The sequence below is a fragment of the Schistocerca cancellata genome, chromosome 3 (assembly GCF_023864275.1).
Source record: "Schistocerca cancellata isolate TAMUIC-IGC-003103 chromosome 3, iqSchCanc2.1, whole genome shotgun sequence".
Lineage (NCBI taxonomy): Eukaryota > Metazoa > Arthropoda > Insecta > Orthoptera > Acrididae > Schistocerca > Schistocerca cancellata.
In genome coordinates, this window is record NC_064628.1 from 777,348,987 (window position 1) to 777,367,933 (window position 18,947).

At 45.1% G+C, this 18,947-nt stretch overlaps 1 pseudogene; it reads left to right on the plus strand.

The window, feature by feature from the left end:
• Positions 1–9,868: 9,868 nt before the first annotated feature.
• LOC126177549 (5S ribosomal RNA) lies at positions 9,869–9,986 on the plus strand (annotated as a pseudogene).
• The last annotated feature ends 8,961 nt before the right edge of the window (positions 9,987–18,947 follow it).

The following is an 18,947-nucleotide window of genomic DNA, read 5'->3' on the forward strand; positions in this document are numbered from 1 at the left end:
CGACGGGGGGAGCCACGCGGGCCGTCACAAGGTGCCTAAGACCGCGCGGCTACCCCGCGTGGCCTTTTTTCTTTCAAGTGTCATTAATACTGAAGCACTAAATTTCATTTGTGATAATGCATGTACAGGAATACAGCAGTAATAGTTTAACTACCATAATTTAACTAGCATAAATGGAACCAACAAAAACAATTTCTCAGTTGTTTTAAATTTTTACAAGACAGTAACAAAATTAAACTCAAGAAAAAAATCTCTCCGTATTGGCTACTGTTTCTCACACAATTCAATTCTTGGGACCAAATGTTACACTGTTTACTGTAGAACTTCTTATGCTATTGAGGAACAAATGACGACATCACCAACAAGTTTTTTTTTTTTTCAAATGACTCAAATGGCTCTGAGCACAATGGGAGTTAACTGCTGAGGTCATCAGTCTCCTAGAACTTAGAACTACTTAAACCTAACTAACCTAAGAACATCACACACATCCATGCCCGAGGCAGGATTCGAACCTGCGACCGTAACAGTCGCGCGGTTCCAGACGGTAGCGCCTAGAACAGCTCGGTCACTCCAGCCGGCCACAGGTTTTTTCCGTTTTGCAACTGATAATCATGACATGTATTTCAGATGTAGTACGATATGGCAGACATCAACCAACGCCTTTACTCTTTTGAAGACACTGACATTCCTCCATTCTTCTGTTTCCGAGTAAAAATTTTTTGTAGCTGTTTGAGATGGATGAGTAATAGACACTTTGATCGCACTGAATTTGCACATCTTATAAGCCTGCACTGAAACAGTGTTTCAGCAACCATCTTTAAATTCAAAGAAGTAATTTATATGCTTTGGAATTACATGGAATGGCTTCTTCATAGCTTTAGCTAACTCCACAGCTTGTGTAAATGTCGCGGTACAAAGGCATGTTTAACTTTCTTCGTTTTAACTGCAGAATCGGCCTTCTATTATAAAGGTATTTTACTGATACAAGCAGAATCTTACATGACCTCTGCTTACCACACAAACTGTGCATCAAATAAATGGAGGAGACGTTGACGCACGGCACTTGCAACTCCAGAGGGAAGCACAGCTTCTACAAGGATCAGGCTACACCCAGTAACGAACGTTTGAAACATTTTCTCAATGATCTGGCTCTTTCAGCAAGTCTCGGGACATGAAACAGAGTACCGGGAACACAACTGCACTGAAACACGTTTTGCGAAAAAAATGGCACTTTCAACATTTGACATTTCCACTATTCAGTTGGCTTCAGAGATTACAGCTACCTTGGACAAAATGCGAATCGGTGTCTCTGAGCAATTGGTCTTTCTGACAGACTCCAGTCAGTGATTCACATTTTGCAGAAAATAATTGTATGTTTAATAATAATACCGGCGCACCATTTCTCTTTCTTCATTGCCATTTCATTCGACGAATTGTGGAGGGTGGGTGCAGGGGTTATACCTGGCTAATAGATACCGCAGTCTGCAGTTGTACAGTCTTTTTTTTTTTTACCGTAGCAGAAACAGACATTAATATACGAAAAACATACAGATGATACATAAATGCTTTGTCGTGGTGTGTTGCTGATATACAAGGTGAACGACTTAGTGTTGAAGCTAGACGATGACGCCAGTAACTTACCAGGTCAGCTGGAAGATGATGTTCAGAAGTTTGTTGAAAGTTCCAGATTAATTGGTGGGTAGAATGGGATGATGTCATGAGGAAAAAAGTGGAAATGGGGTACTGGTAGCGAACTGATGCTAGGTATAGGGTGGGATAGGAAGGGATGGATGGGGGCTTGAGGGACTTTATCAAGTGAGCCTTGCTTGGGTTAGGATGATGAAACTGAATCTGATTGTGGTGGCTGACTGTGTGCAGTATGATAGGAGGTGCCCTCCTGGTTAGCCGAGCGGTCTAACACACGGCTTACCGGAGTGGGAAGGGGCGCCTGGTCCCCGGCACGAATCCGCCGGGCAGACTTGTGTCGAGGACCAGTGAGCTGACCAGTCTGTGGATGGTTTTTAGGCGGTTTTCCATCTGCCTCGGCGAATGCGGGCTGGTTCCCCTTACTCCGCCTCAACTACACTATGTCGACGATTGCTGCGCAAACAAGTTCTCCACGTATGCGTACACCACCATTACTCTACCACTCAAACATAGGGGTTACACTCGTCTGGTGTGAGACGTTCCCTGGGGAGGGGTCCACCGGGATCCGAACCGCACAATAACCCTGGGTTCGGTGTGGGGCGGCGGAGGGGTGAAGCGGAGTGCGGTAGTCGTCTTGGGGTTGTGGACCACTGCGGCTGCGGCGGGGACGGAGCCTCTCCGTCGTTTCTAGGTCCACGGTTCACATACAATACAATACAATACAATACAATGATAGGAGGTACTGAAAGTGGTTGGTTTGAAGTGACATTAAACAAGGTTACCTACGTAGGAAAATATGAAATTGGAATGGATGGTCCAAATGGCTCTGAGCACTATGGGACTTAACATCTGAGGTTAACAGTCCCCTAGAACTTAGAACTACTTAAACCTAACTAACCTAAGGATATCACACAGATCCATGCCAGAGGCAGGATTCGAAACTGCGACCGTAGCTGTCGTGCGGTTCCAGATTGAAGTGCCTAAAACCGGTCGGCCACAGCGGCCGGCAATTGTAATGGATCTGGGATTTTTTGTTGATGACATTTGAATGAAATATCGAACGAACAGTCAAGTGGTTTGGAGAAGGAGATGAGGTCAGTCGAAGGAGTGAATATTTTGAATGACAGTTTCGACAAGACGGATTAAATCTTCAGTTATGACATTAGATGATAGACAGTTCCTTGAATGGTGTATCTTAAAATGGGCTTCATGAAGACAGTCATTTCACATTTTGTGGAAAAGGAGCTTAGTGTTATACGTCTGGAGTAAGTTAGATAGGACAAGTCTCTCGTGTTATACTACGGTGGATATTGCAATTTGGAACATTGTTTAAATTCCAATGAAATGAATACCCCTAGCTGCATACTGGCGTTGATATAAGTCAATGGGGACCGTTGAAAATGTGTGCCCCGACTGGGTCTCGAACCCGAGATCTCCTGCTTACATGGCAGGCGCTCTATCCATCTGAGCCAGCGAGGACACAGAGGATAGTGCGAGTGCAGGGACATATCTCTGACACGCCTCCCGTGAGACCCACATTCGCAACTTATTCCTCCGCAGTATATTCAAAGTGCCCTGCCCATTATACTCATTACTCGCGGCTTTACTGCCGATTCCCGTAAGAGTTCGGGCACTGTTTGTGCATCCGCATGAAATGGCCGGTGAGCCTTAACTATATATGAAGATGGTATCTGTTCTTTCGGGCTTGTTTAAAAGTGCTTTGGATATACTAGAGGTTGGCTGGTTGGACTAGGTGTGAGGAAGGTCGGTAAATGAGGACGCCAAAGGGTAATCTAGAGATGATGGGGATTTAGAAACTACATGGACAAGTAATGTGGGACCAGAGTTGTTGTGGATGCACAGAACTTTTCAGATGTATAGCATATGAACGTTGCAACATACAATACACAGATTGTGTCTATCACTCTCTGTACGTGACTCCGTCCCCTCACCTTCGCCATTTGCGACCTACCTACTTAGAACAGACACACTGAGTTGTAAGACGCTTCTACCAGCTGGTCCGTACCGTGTAGCGCGGAGAGTCCTGTGGTGTCGAGCGGCGGCCGCAGCACGCAGATGTTGGCAGCCTTGGCGGCTGCCAGCAGGTCCTCAGCCTGGCGCGCAGCTGTCGCGTCCGCCGCCCGCACCGCCACCAGCTGGCGGGCGCCCAGCCGCTGCACCAGCGACAGCAGCGCCTGCAACCAGTGCACTGCTCACCACAGTGGCCTGCCGCTCTGACCTCACCGAGTACCTAACAACCTGCCACATTACAAACATCCCACGGAAAGTTTGCTATTGCGTCGATTTTTTTTTTTATCACACATGTAACTACACTACTGGCCATTAAAATTGCTACACCAAGAAGAAATTCAGATGATAAACGGGTATTCATTGGACAAATATATTATACTAGAACTGACATGTGATTACATTTTCACGCAATTGGGGTGCATAGATCCTGAGAAATTAGTACCCAGAACAACCACCCCTGGCCGTAATAACGGCCTTGATACGCCTGGGCATTAAGTCAAACAGAGCTTGCATGGCGTGTACAGGTACAGCTGCCCATGCAGCTTCAACACGATACCACAGTTCATCAAGAGTGGTGACTGGTGTATTGTGACGAGCCAGTTGCTCGGCCACCATTGACCAGACGTATTCAATTGGTGAGAGATATGGAGAATGTGCTAGCCAGGGCAGCAGCCAAACATTTTCTGTGTCCAGTAACGTCTGTACAGGACCTGAAACGTGCGGTCGTGCGTTATCCTGCTGAAATGTAGGGTTTCGCAGGGATCGAATTAAGGGTATAGCCACGGGCCGTAACACATCTGAAATGTAACGTCCACTGTTCAAAGTGCCGTCAATGCGAACGAGAGGTGAACGAGACTTGTAACCAATGGCACCCCATACCATCACGCCGGGTAATACACAGAATGCGACAATGATGATGCTGTAAACAGTTCCTGGAATCATCTGAAAAAATGACGTTTTGCCATTCATGCACCCTGGTGCGTCGTTAAGTACACCATCGCAGGCGCTCCTGTCTGTGATGCAACGTCAAGGGCAACCGCAGCCATGGTCTCCGAGCTGATAGTCCATGCTGCTGTATACGTCGACGAACTGTCGTGCAGATATTTCTTGTCCTGCAAACATCCCCTTCTGTTGACTCAGGGATCGAGACGTGGCTGCACGATCCGTTACAGCCATGCCTGTCATCTCGACTGCTAGTGATACGAGGCCGTTGGGACCCAGCACGGCGTTCCGTATTACCCTTCTGAACCCATCGATTCCATATTCTGCTAACAGTCATTGGATCTCGACCAACGCGAGCAGCAATGTCGCGATACGATAAACCGCAATTGCGATAGGCTTCAATCCCACCTTTATCAAAGTCGGAAACGTGATGGTACGCATTTCTCCTCCTTACACGAGGCATCACAACAACGTTTCACCAGGCAACGCCGGTCAACTGCTGTTTGTGTATGAGAAATCGGTTGGAAACTTTCCTCATGTCAGCTCGTTGTAGGTGTCGCCACCGGCGCCAACCTTGTGTGAATGCTCTGAAAAGCGAATCATTTGCATATCACAGCATCTTCTTCCTGTCGGCTAAATTTCGCGTCTGTAACGCGTCGTCTTCGTGGTGTAGCAATTTTAATGGCCAGTAGTGGATGTTCATTATCCATTGAGATTCATAAAACTGAATATTGTGAAATATCGGGTGCAGAATAAAAGTCGCACTTGGCGGGCACCATGAGATTTCTCGTCCTAGTTCAAGGAATAGTGTATGTAGCAAAAACTAGTCCCATCAATAGGTTTAACGCTGTAATTGCATGCAGTGCTGCCAAGAAAGGGCACGGCCGACTTCCTTCCTCATCCTTCCCTAATCCGATGGGACCGATGACCTCGCTGTCTGGTCCCTTCCTCCAAATCAACAAACTACCCAGAGCCAAGAGCAGGTGGCATGAGCTCTGCGCTGTACTGCAGTCATCCCTTTAGCTGAGTGAGACGAGATATGCAGAGAACGGATATGCAGACTCGCGGTCATCGGAGTCGTGTTAGCGCCAAACTTTTTTTTTTTTTTTCAGTTAAAGCATCAAACTGTATCCAGTTTACACATACACAATGCGATTTGTTGAATATTTTGCGCTTTTTGCGATTTACATAAACGATCTGGTTCATAGTGTTGACAGAGGCATTAGACTGTTTGCCGATGATGCTGTAGTCTACAGGAAAGTAGTATCACACGGAAGTTGTGAACAAATCAATGAGGATTTGCTGAAAATAAATGCGTGGTGTAATGACTGGCAGTTATCTCTCAATATTAGTAAGTGTAACCTACTGCGTTTAACAAGGCGAAAATCCCCAATAATGTACGAGTACAAAATAAATGTCCAGTGTTTGGAAGCGGTAACATCCGTCAAGTATCTGGGTGTGACTATTCGAAATGATCTCAAATGGAATGATCAGATTAAGCAATTAACGGGCAAGGCGAACTCTAGATTGCGGTTTATTGGTAGAATCCTGAAGCGATGCAGTTCTTCAACAAAGGAAATTGCTTACAACACGTCAGTTCGTCCAGTCTTAGAGTATTGTTCGTCTGTCTGCGACCCTTACCAGTTGGGTCTCATTCAAGAGATTGAGAAGGTCCAAAGCAGAGCGGGAAGATTCGTGACTGGTACATTTAGCCATCGCGAGAGCGTTGCAAATCTCATAGAAAGTTTGAAGTGGGACACATGTGCAGGTAGACGACGGTCTAAACGGAAGGGGCTGCTCACTAAATTCCGAAATCCGATCTTCGCCGAAGATGTAGAGCATATATTATTACCACCAACTTTCATATCGCGCAATGATCACCATTCAAAGGTAAGGGAAATTAGAGCTCGTACTGAGGCGTTCACACAGTCGTTTTTCCCTCGTGCGATCCGCGAATGGAACGGTGAGGCGGGTGGGAGGGGGGGAATATGACTTTGGCGCGAATTATGCCCTCCGCCACACACGGTTTGGTGGCTAACGGAGTATATATGTAGAGGTAGATATTTCTTTCTGTTACTGTCACCTTCAATTAAACATTAAGCGCCGTGCTGCGTAGCCGGGAGGTCCAAGGCGCCTTGCCACGGTTCGCGCGGCTCCTCCCATCGGAGATTCGAGTCCTCCCTCGGGCATGGGTGTATGTTGTCCTTACAGTAAGCTTGTTTAAGTTAGATTAAGTAGCGTCTAAGCCTAGGGATCGATGACCTCAGCAGTTTGGTCCCACAGGAACTTACCATAAATTAAATTAAAAATTAAACATTAAGACGTAATAAGAATTTCTTGCAGCCGTAAACAACCACTTTGTTTCGTCCTTGACTCGAATAAAGCCGGTAGGAAACAATAGCGGCTACAGTAACATCGTCTGTATCCACTGAGGTACAAACACTCAATAGGTAGGCTGCACTAGACAGCACATCACGCCACGCACAATAATCCCATTCTGTACGTTAGAATTCAAGGCTTATTTTCACAAAAAACGACATGTACACGTACGAGCACTGTTCACTTTACAGAGGATGTTCAAAGCGACCACTTGCGTTGGCAAACATTTCACAATCGCTGCATCATACTTTTCTGGACCTTACGCAACACACCTTGGAAATAGGTTGTTTAGGTTTATATGTTGGTAACGCCACATGGTGCTCTGTATGAAATCGCTGACTGCGCTGTGTGCAGTCCGTGGCTGGTTGGACTCACTGTTGGAATATTCGCTTGTGTAGTGTTGCGCAGTTGGATGTGAACAGCGCGTAGCGTTGGGCACTTGCAAAGATGGACGTCATGAACTGAAAGATATATATATGGTGACTTTTGAACACTATTAAGGTAAATTCATTGTTTTGTTCTCTGTCAAAATCTCATTTGCTATGCCTATCAGTAGTTAGTGCCTTCAGTAGTTAGAATCTTTTATGTAGCTGGCAGTATTGGCGCTCGCTGTACTGCAGTAGTTCGAGCACCGAAGATTTTTGTGAGGTAAGCGATTCATGAAAGGTAAAGGTTATTGTTAGTCGGAGCCATTCTTTTGAAGATATTATTGAAAGACAGATTGCGTTGCGCTAAAAATATTGTGTGTCAGTTTAGTGATGATCAAAATAAGAAAAGAGAAAACTGAATACGTTGAGTTTTGCTCAGCTGTTTGAAAATCAAATAACGTAAGAGTCTTTCCAGCACTGTCATTCGTAATTTCCAAAGGGGACGTTACTACCTGCATCCACTATCTCGAAGCAGCATGAACGCGAGCTATTAGATCGTGTACATCCATGGGTGGAGTAATATAAACTTGTTTCTTTAAGTGTCCCCGCAAATAAAAATCTAGTGGATTAAGGTTCTGGGACAAATTAGTTTCACTGGAAACGCTTCGTTTAAATAATTATGCACATTCATTGCAAAGTGTGGAAGTACACCAACTTGCTGAACCCATAGCTGTCACCGAACACCAACTGGAACGTTTTCTTATGTGTCAGGCAAAGCACTGCAAAGAAACGTATGGTACAAGGGTGCATTCAAATTGTCGGGCAATAGGCGAGGGCAAAAAGCACTCCTCCCACTGTTCCAGACCACAGGTTTATGCCAAACTTTGCCTGGCTGTTGCGGAGGTTCAAAATACCATCACGAGTGAAGCTACATTCGTCAGTCCATACCACGTTATTTATAAAATGTTCATTATCTTCCACTCGGTGCAAAAGCCATTCACAAAACTGTACTTGTCGACGTGGTCTTCTGGCCGCTGCCGCTGGTGTTGAGATAATGCTCACTGGTATGGATGTAGTTCTTCGTGTATAACATTTCAGTAACCAGTCTTTGAAATACCTGTAACTGCTTTGCAATATTGTGGGTACTTTACCGAGTTGATTGGTGAGCGGTTTCAAGAATCGTGTCCTCTATGGAGTACGACTAGCCCTTGGACGACCTCTATCCATTATTTGTCGACGTATTCTTCGTTTGTATACTCCACCGGGAAGCCGCCATACATGAACTTGACAAGACCAGTTACGTTTATGCCCTACACGGATTGTAGACACATGTTGTTGTTGTTGTTGTGGTCTTCAGTCCTGAGACTGGTTTGATGCAGCTCTCCATGCTACTCTATCCTGTGCAAGCTTCTTCATCTCCCAGTACTTACTGCAACCTACATCCTTCTGAATCTGCTTAGTGTATTCATCTCTTGGTCTCCCTCTACGATTTTTACCCTCCACGCTGCCCTCCAATGCTAAATTTGTGATCCCTTGATGCCTCAGAACATGCCCTACCAACCAGTCCCTTCTTCTTGTCAAGTTGTGCCACAAACTCCTCTTCTCCCCTATTCTATTCAATACCTCCTCATTAGTTACGTGATCTACCCATCTAATCTTCAACATTCATCTGTAGCACCACATTTCGAAAGCTTCTATTCTCTTCTTGTCCAAACTATTTATCGTCCATGTTTCACTTCCGTACATGGCTACACTCCATACAAATACTTTCAGAAACGACTTCCTGACACTTAAATCTATACTCGCTGTTAACGAATGTCTCTTCTTCAGAAACGCTTTCCTTGCCGTTGCTAGTCTACATTTTATATCCTCTCTACTTCGACCATCATCAGTTATTTTGCTCCCCAATGTAGACACATACACGCAGTTTAATGTATCCCACTGTCATGTAATAGGCTAGTGTCATGTGACAAAATGACAAAATGACGAGAACTAGGGAACGGACGTCTAAAAAATAAAAACTAAGAAAAAAATGACGAGAATTCGAACCACAGCTTTTTGAAATGATGAGTCTGTGAACGAGACACTGTCTGCTAAGTCACCCAAATGCGCCTAATATAAGCTATCCCCCCACAAAGGTATTTAAAAATATTCGCCGAGAATGGGATCCGAACCCATGCGTGCAGAGCATATTGGATAAGCATTCCAATGCCTGAACCACTCGGCCACTTTTTTGCGGCACTTTTTTTGGGTCAGTTGCGTTTTTTTATACCGACTGTTTTTATATCTATAAAGAAGGTAGTGAGGTCAGCTTCGAGCCGGTGGAGATAGGGTGGGCAGGAATCGAAACCCGACGACTGGTACAGCAATGTGGGATGATACAAGTTCCTCTGCATATTACGAAGGGCTGCACGGTGTGTCAGAATTGATTGCTCAGGAGAGCTCAGTGATTTCGAACGTGGACTAGACATCGAATATCACGTGAATAAGAGTTACATCAGGGCAACGGCCTTGCCGCAGTGGATACACCGGTTCCCCTCAGATCACCGAAGTTAAGCGCTGTCGGGTGTGGCCGGCACTTGGATGGGTGACCATCCTGGTTGCCATGAGCTGTTGCCATTTTTCGGGGAGCACTCACCATCGTGATGCCAATTGGAGAGCTACTGGACAGAATAGTAGCGGCTCCGGTAAAAAAAAACTATCATAACGACTGGGAGAGCGATGTGCTGACCACATGCCCCTCCAATCTGCATCCTCAGTTGAGGATGAGACAGCGGTCGGATGGTCCCGATCGGCCATTTCTGGCCTGAAGACGGAGTGCCTTGAAGAGTTGCATCAAGGATATTTAGATCCTTGTAAAGCTACATATGTCCACTGTCGGTGTCGTCATCGTGAAGTGGAAGCACGAAGGAACGAAACCGTAAACCGAGACCAAACAGATCCCGTGTGCTGACGGTGACGGACAGACGAGCATCGCGGAGAGTGGTTGTAAAAATGGCATGAAATCAGTGGAAGGAATCATTTGTGACTTCCAAAATACTAGCAACATTCCAGCTAGCACAGTGACTCTGCGTAGGGAGTTACAAAGAGTGCGCCACAATGGGCGATCAACTCCTCATTAAGCCACCTGTAGATAATACAATGCGAGGCAGTGTAACGAACGACGCAACTAAACAGTAGATGATTGTAAAAGTGTGATTTGGAGTGATGACTAACGTTATATGCTATGACAATCCAACGAATGGATTTGGGCTTGGCGAATGCCTGGAGAACGTTACCGGCCGACATGGGTAATTCCAACAATAAAGTACAAAGGAGGTGGTGATAAGCTACGTGGTGTGTTCCATAGTTACAGTGTAGTTCCCTTTCTGCGCTTTAAAAACGATACTGAAATGTGGAAGGACGTTAACACATTTTACATCAATGTGTACTATATACAGAAGAGCAACTGTACGACAACCATGATTCTACCAGCATGGCAATGCACTCTGTTATAAAGCAGCATATATGACTTAATGGTTTTTGGACAGTGAAGTTCCTGAAATTGTCTGGCCTGCCCTGAGACCTGACTGAACCCAAGGGAATACCTTTGGGATGATGTAGAACGTCGACATTCCTGCAGATCCCAGCATCAAACATCACTCCCTTCTCTGATTTCAGTTGTAGAGGAAGAGTGGACTTCCCTTTCCCCCCTCTTACATAGCGACACCTCACCGAAAGTGTCCCCTGTAGAGTTTAAGCCGTCATAAGGACATCTCATATTAGTGCCCATTGATCAGATAGTTTTAGTTAGTGGTGATCATTTTTCCCAGCCATTATTACCTAGAACAGGATCCCAAGTCTTATTGGCCTGTATCCCACCTCTGACACCAAATTTAGTGGCAGCAACACCAAATGTAGTGGGAAGAGGTAAAAGGCACCATACTAAGACTCGTCCGAGCTTTCCAAGTGAGTTATTGTTTCCAACTACAGTGCTCCCGTTCCTCTCGATCTGCGTCACTGGGTCCCACAATACTGAGGACACCACTTCACTGTCTGCGAAACAGATGGCGCGGAATGGCTGCCTCAGCGACCCGTGTATGCACTGCTGTGTGTTGGTCTTGTACAGCAGAGGAGTTGCGGCGTCGTCAGGGAGCCGGCAGTTGCACTGGTACGCTTGCGCCCCATCTGCTGCTGTGTGTACCTGGTGGTGTGACACGCCCCGCCATCCAGGAGAGCTGCCTCACTCGTTAGAAACCCGCACCTATTTATATGCGGCTGTGCGCCTCTGTTGTGCCATACGCACCGCTTCACGTCACTTACTAGGTTGGCCACTGGGCTCCTTGTGCCCGTGATTTGTGACATGCAAAACTGCTATGTATACTCTTTCAGCAATTTGACAGCCCTGTGGCCTCTAGTCTACTTTGCAACTGTTGCTATGAGTAACTCACTGCAATCTGGCCCGCATCCGGCTGTAAGTTGTGCTCAGAATATTGCACAAAACTAACTTTCCCTATCCCAAACGGTGGTGCCGCTACACTATGAACAATGACTTAAATCGTTAATGAAATTCATTAAAGTTAGCAGACAGTGAAACTAATTTTTTCTCAGTCTGAAACTTGAGACTGTATCTAAACAATTAACTCATTAATCCAAATATGAATAACAATAATATTACGGTAACTGAAGTTTTGGAGCTAATACTCACAATAACTATACAAGATCGTATGAATTACTGAATTTGAATCCTTTTCTTTATATTTAATTACAATGATTTAGTTTTCGACTTATTGCGATTATATGTAGCGGTGTGTCAGTTGCCGAATGCCAGCATTGCAATAATGATGTGTTGCTCATTTGAAAGTATTAATATTTCAATGGATGACAAGGAATAATAGTTGGGGCAGCGGGGGATTAGCCGAGCGGTCTAAGGCGCTGCAGTCATGGACTGTGCGGCTGGTCCCGGCGGAGGTTCGAGTCCTCCCTCGGGCATGGGTGTGTGTGTTTGTCCTTAGGATAGTTTAGGTTAAGTAGTGTGTAAGCTTACGGACTGATGACCTTAGCAGTTAAATCCCATAAGGTTTCACACACATTTGAACATTTTTTGAATAATAGTTGGGAATTTAAAAAAATATTTGCGTATTAGAATAATTTTACAACGAGGTGACAAGAATCATACGATACCTCCTCATATCGTGTTGCACCTCCTTTTGCCCAGCATAGCGCAGTAACTCGATGTCACTAGGACTTAACAAGTTCTTGGAACCCCCCTGCAGAAATGTCGAGGCACACTGTCTCTATAGCCGCCCATGATTGCGAAAGTGTTACCCATACAGTATTTTGTGCACGGACTGACCTCCCGGTTATGTCCCACAAACGTTCACTGAGAATCATGTCGGGGGAAATGGGTGGCCAAATCATTCACTCGAATTGTCCACAACAATTACGGCTCAGTGGCATGGCGCAATGTCATACATAAAAATTCCGTCCCTCTTTGAGAACATCAAGTCCCTTAATGGCAGCAAATGGTCTCCAACTAGCCGAACATAACCATTTCCAGTCAATGATTGGTTCAGTTGGGCCAAACGACGCAGTCCATTCCATGTAAACACAGCCCACACCATTATAGAGCCGCCACGAGCTCGCACAGTGCCTTGTTGATACCTGGGGTCCATGGCTTCGTTGGGTCCCCGTCGTACTCGAGCCCTACCATTAGCTGTTACAAAAGAAATCGGGAGACATCTGACGGTTTTCCGGTCGTCCAACCGATATGGTCACGAAGCCAGGAGAGGTGCTGCAGGCGATGATGTGTTGTTAGAAAGGGCACTCGCGTCGGTCATCTGCTGCCGCAGCCCATTAACGCCAAATTTGGCCGTACTGGCCTAACGGATACGTTCGTCGTACGTCCCACATTGATTTCTGCGGCTATTTCACTCAGTGTTGCTCGTCAGTCAGCACTGACAACTCTGCGTAAACGCCGCTGCTCTCGGTCGTTAATTGAACGTCATCGACCTCTGCGTTGACCATGGTGAGAAGTAAAGCCTGATATTTGTTATTCTCGGCACAATCTTGAAACTCTGGATCTCGGAATATAAAATTTCCTAACAATTTCCGAAATCGACTGTCCTATGCGTTTAGCTCCCGCTACTATTCCGCGTCCAAAATCCGCTAATTCTCGTTGTGCGGCTATAATGACGCCGTAAATCTTTTTCGGAAAGCTTTTCACATGAATCACCCGAGTACAAATGACAGCTTCGCTTTTTTTTCTTTATTGTTATTTTGAAACCTGTATTACAGGCAGACCATGCAGCAGCAGACAACGCCGCTCTTTAGCCGCAGAGAACACAAATATACAAATGATGGCATTTAAAGAAAAAACATGGTGGACATATAAACGGAGACAAACACTGTTTAAAATACAAGGTGCCGTTCACGGGCGTAGAGTCCTAGATAAAATTGTGCAGACACTCCGACACAGACAGAGACGAAAATTGTCACAAAACGAATAACACTGAATCACTTAAGCACAAAACGACGGCACACACAGAACACGAGGCGTTGATCTCCGGCGCGGGAATGTTCACCATCTGTGTACGAGTCCGGGGACCTGCCAAGAGAGGAGGAGGGGGGGCGGGAGAGGGAGAGGGGAGAGCAGATGCCATGGGCAGGGGAGATAGGGAGGAGGGAGGTAGGGGGAGGGGAAGCCCGGGGGAAGAGGGAAGGAGGGAGGGGATGGGGAAAAAGGAAAGAGAAGGGAGGGAGGGTGCCTAAGGGAAAGGACACAGGATGTGGGGGGGAGGATCAAAGTTGATAGGAGGGGTAGATGGAGGGGAGGAGGACTTCATCAGAGAGGGGGAGCCGGCGGAAGCCACCTTGGGAGAGGGTGAGGAGGGTGGAGAGATGGAGACCAGGTGGGACATGGGAATACACGCGCGGCAGCGGGCGGGGGTGGGAGAGGATGGGTGAGACAAGCGGATGAGGAGGATCGAGTTTGCGGGAGGTGTACAGGATCCGTAGCCTTTCAAGGAAAAGGAGGAGGTGGGGGAAGGGGATGAGATCATATAGGATCCGCGTGGGGGAGGGGAGACGGATGCGATAGGTGAGGCTTCGCCAAAGCACAGCCCTTTTATACCTTGAGTACGCGATACTACCGCCATCTGTATGGGAGCATATCGCTGTCCCTTGACTTCTGTCACGCCAGTGTACTGAGGTGAGGCATTATTATTACCTTACTGCATTCAACATTTATTGAATCATTTACTATTCTATCAATTACTGTATTCTTTTACTTTAAACTTATTGTTCTGACATCTGATATAATAGGCCTCACGATTCCGCAAGTAAAAAACTTGCTTCTGCACGAGCAGTGACTGGCGTCGTAATTGATTGTTACCTGAATTCAAAAATAATCATAACTGATTAGTTCAGAGGCAAATTCCAAGGATAGCGAACGTATTCTTTTATAATGCTATTAGTGTTTCATTGAAATACGAATATTTACGAACCATATCCCCAGCTAACCAATCTAAACTGAACTACTTCTTCGTTACCCTTTATTAGAGTTTTGTTAAGTCATTGTGATCAATTACGAGTCAGGTGAATTGTACACGCCAGCTAGTGTGACCGAGCGGTTTACCTGCACCAAGGCGGCCGGACGTGCCCCGTAAGGGGCCTCCCGACCAATGACGCCAAATGCTCATTTCCATTTCCACAGGATAGATTAACAATGTCATCAGCGAATCTTATCATTTAGCCGGCACGGTACCTCAGCGTGTTCGGTCAGAGAGCTGGTTGGTCTCTGTAATAAAAAACTGAGTGAAAGAATCAACAACGAGCTTGAACGGATGTCATCTGACGTCCGCAACGATCAAACAGACGATTTAAAAAAAAAAAAAAAAAGCGCTCCAAGGCGCTTCAGTCTGGAATCGCGCTGCTGCTACGGTCGTATGTTCGAATCCTCCCTCGGGCATGGATGTGTGTGATGTCCTTAGGTTAGTTAGTTTTAAGCAGGTCTAAGTTCTAGGGGACTGATGACCTTAGAAGTTAAGTCGCATAGTGCCCAGAGCCATTTGAACCATTTGATTTGTACACTTCCCTTTCCGTTTTGGGCAAAGTACTTCGGAAGTTCCGGCCGGTGTGGCCAAGCGGTTAAAGGCGCTACAGTCTGGAACCGCGTGACCGCTACGGTCGCAGGTTCGAATCCTGCCTCGGGCATGGATGTGTGTGATGTCCTTAGGTTAGTTAGTTTTAAGCAGGTCTAAGTTCTAGGGGACTGATGACCTTAGAAGTTAAGTCCCATAGTGCTCAGAGCCATTTGAACTACTTTTAACTTCGGAAGTGGTACTCTACCGATTTATTATGTACACTCAATCACACTCCAGTTAATTCAGACGAACGAAGTGGAGGGATAACAAAATACACTGCAGCAAACCGAAAAATGAACTCAATGAGGCAATAATAATAGATAAACTATGCGAGTATAAGATTTTGTGCATACACTCGTAGAATAAACTCTTGGGCAATATTTCAATATCTAGCACAGCCCCTTGCTATTACATGATATCCAGTAACTCTCGATTGAGGTTGTAATACACATGTTGAATATCATTTTGGGAGATAACTATACCATTCCACTAGCACCTGCTGTCACAGTTGGCGAATGGAAGCTACCTGTAATAGACAGCGCAACAAATGTCACATCTGGTGGGTACCGACTGCGCGAGAAAAGATTTACTGTTTGCCCAGCTGCGCGAGAGCAGGTTCAGTTTACCTCAGCAAACAGGTCGACCGTACGGGATAGGTATGTTATGAACAGGCCTCCTGCGCGCGAGTGCTTTATTTGCTACTTGGTAACGTTTGCACCGAACTATTGGTAGCACTGTTATCATTAGTCACTTTCTCCGAGGGTAAAAATGGCATGCTGAGTGTGATGATGATGATGTTTAGTTTGTGGGGCGCTCAACTGCGTGGTTATCAGCGCCCGTACAATTACCCAATCTTTTGCTCAGTCCAATTTCGCCACTTTCCTGGATGATGATGAAATGATGAGGACAACACAAACACCCAGTCATCTCGAGGCAGGTGAAAATCCCTGACCCCGCCGGGAATCGAACCCGGGACCCCGTGCTCGGGAAGCGAGAACGCTACCGCGAGACCACGAGCGGCGGACATGCTGAGTGTGCCAATTACTACACCTCGTACGTGACTTTTAAGTTAGAAATGAGTAGTAACGTTCATGTTGAGCATATGAAAGCCGGCCGGAGTGGCCGTGCGTTTCTAGGCGCTACAATCTGGAACCGCGTGACCGCTACGGTCGCAGGTTCGAATCGTGCCTCGGGCATGGATGTGTGTGATGTCCTTAGGTTAGTTAGGTTTAAGTAGTTCTAAGTTCTAGGGGACTGATGACCACAGCAGTTAAGTCCCATAGTGCTCAGAGCCATTTGAACCTTTTTTTTTTTTTTTTTTTGAGCATATGAAAAGTGAAAGAGGCGATAAGGCGATCGTTGCTGAAAGAAATGATTTTCAGGACGATAGAGAAACACAACGTGGAGTAGCGTGGAGATGCACAATAAAAACATGTAAGTTACGCATTTACTTAACTGATTCCTCAGCTCACATTTTGTTTACTAATGAATCAACTGATAACTTAAGCAGACATACGAGTAACTTCCAATAGTGTAAAACGGAAGACTGTTACTGAATTATGGGAGAAAAACCATTAAAATTAATTCGTAAAGAAGCAGCTTCCAATGGATTAGATAATTCCAGTAAAGGTGTTATTAATTTTTTAAAATGTATTTATTGGGCCAGAAGGTCTATTTTGTCGCCATTACCGGAAACGTTAAATGAGGATGACAGTGTTTTGCAGGAACTGACTGTTTTAAGTTTAAAAAAAGAAAATATACTTCTCATCGCCGACTCTAACTGTAATACCACGTGCTTTTCAACGGAAAGCAAATGAAGACTGCATTGCATAGCGACAAAAATTTTTGTTCAATGCACCTTCGACACTGCTGCAAATTTTCTTATCAGTTATTTATATTCAAGGTTTAATGGGCATTAAACCCGAAAGTCAATATGTTACACATGTTTTGCTGATTATTTGACAACGACCTTCATAGACTCAGAACGTGGGCTTCCTGTACTGTAAGTTCTAAAAGAACAAACAACGCTTGTGAGCCATTTCACAGGACTTTCGGCCTTGATTTTCAGAGTGTACGTCCTCATATATATAACTGGCGTGCATTCAGGCAAAGCGACTGAAGCACTACTTCGTTAACAATAACTGTTACGTAATTACAAGCCACAAATTTATTCAACAATATCCACCTAAAACGCTTAACATTTCTTCGGGATACACAGAACTAGTGCGATTATTACGTTACATTGTTGATAGAGCATTGTGAGCCGAGCCGAAGCAATGCCCGTGTTACTTATAGGGCGAAGGGAAATATTTTCGTGGTATAAGTAATTTCGTGATAATTTTTTGCAGCAGACATCCCTATGCAAGTAGAAGGTTGGCCCGTGTTGTGGTAGTTCCATGCTTACCGCCAGATGGCACCATATGTCTGTTTTTGTAACACCACACTAAAAGTCAACAATACAAAACTTTTCGTTATTCTTCGTGCCATTTCGTGAAATGCTGTGGTGGTTATTGGATCGTCTGTGTATTTTTGATACTGCGGGCAAACTATTGAAGGTAAGCGATTTATTTTATGGTATGTTATAGTCGCATACAGTGAACGTAAAAATCCATTGCAATTAAGGGAACAGTGTATTTCTTAGCAAATTACACTCAACAGAATGGTGTCTTTGCATGCTCTCTTATTTTGCGCAATTGTATCAGTTGTAAGCGTGATATCAGCTTAGTGTAGTAAACCAAAGTTATTGCTAATAGTGTGTTTTACACGTCTGTGTTTCTAAATTTAATTTTTAACATATCACGAAATTACCTACCTACATTTATTGCAGATCACATACAAGATGCCAAGGGAGCGTTCAATATATCGCAGTTATACCATTCAGCAACTTCTACCCGCTGCTGAATTAGCAAAAGTTAATAATGTGTCTATATACCAAGCTTCAAAGCAAATGGATGTTCCGTGGAGCACATTAAAAAACTACCTTAACAGAAATGTGAAAGACAGTCGAGATCCTGCTAAATTAGGAAGACCATTTACTCTAACGCCAGATCTTGAGATAGAACTATACAACTACATTATAAGGATGCAAGAACTGGGTTTCGGGTTGACAGTTATGATGGTGAGAAAAGTGGCATACGAATTAGCGAAACGAGCTGGTCGTGGAAATTTCTTAAACCCCGAAAAAGGAAGCGCCAGCAAATGGTTGTGGTTGAACTACAAGACGACGCACAATCTTACTTTGCCAACTCCTGAGAAACTTAACGCTTACAGGGCTTCTATGGGAAATGAAGAGACGATTCTTGATTTCTTTTCCAAATTAAAGAGATTAGTGGAAGATTTAAAAAGTCAGAACTTGCCTGATCGATTATGGAATTGCAACGAAACTGGTTTATCCTATGTCGCGAAAGCAAATAAAGTCATTACGTCAGTAGGAAGGCGATACGTTTACAAGAGAATT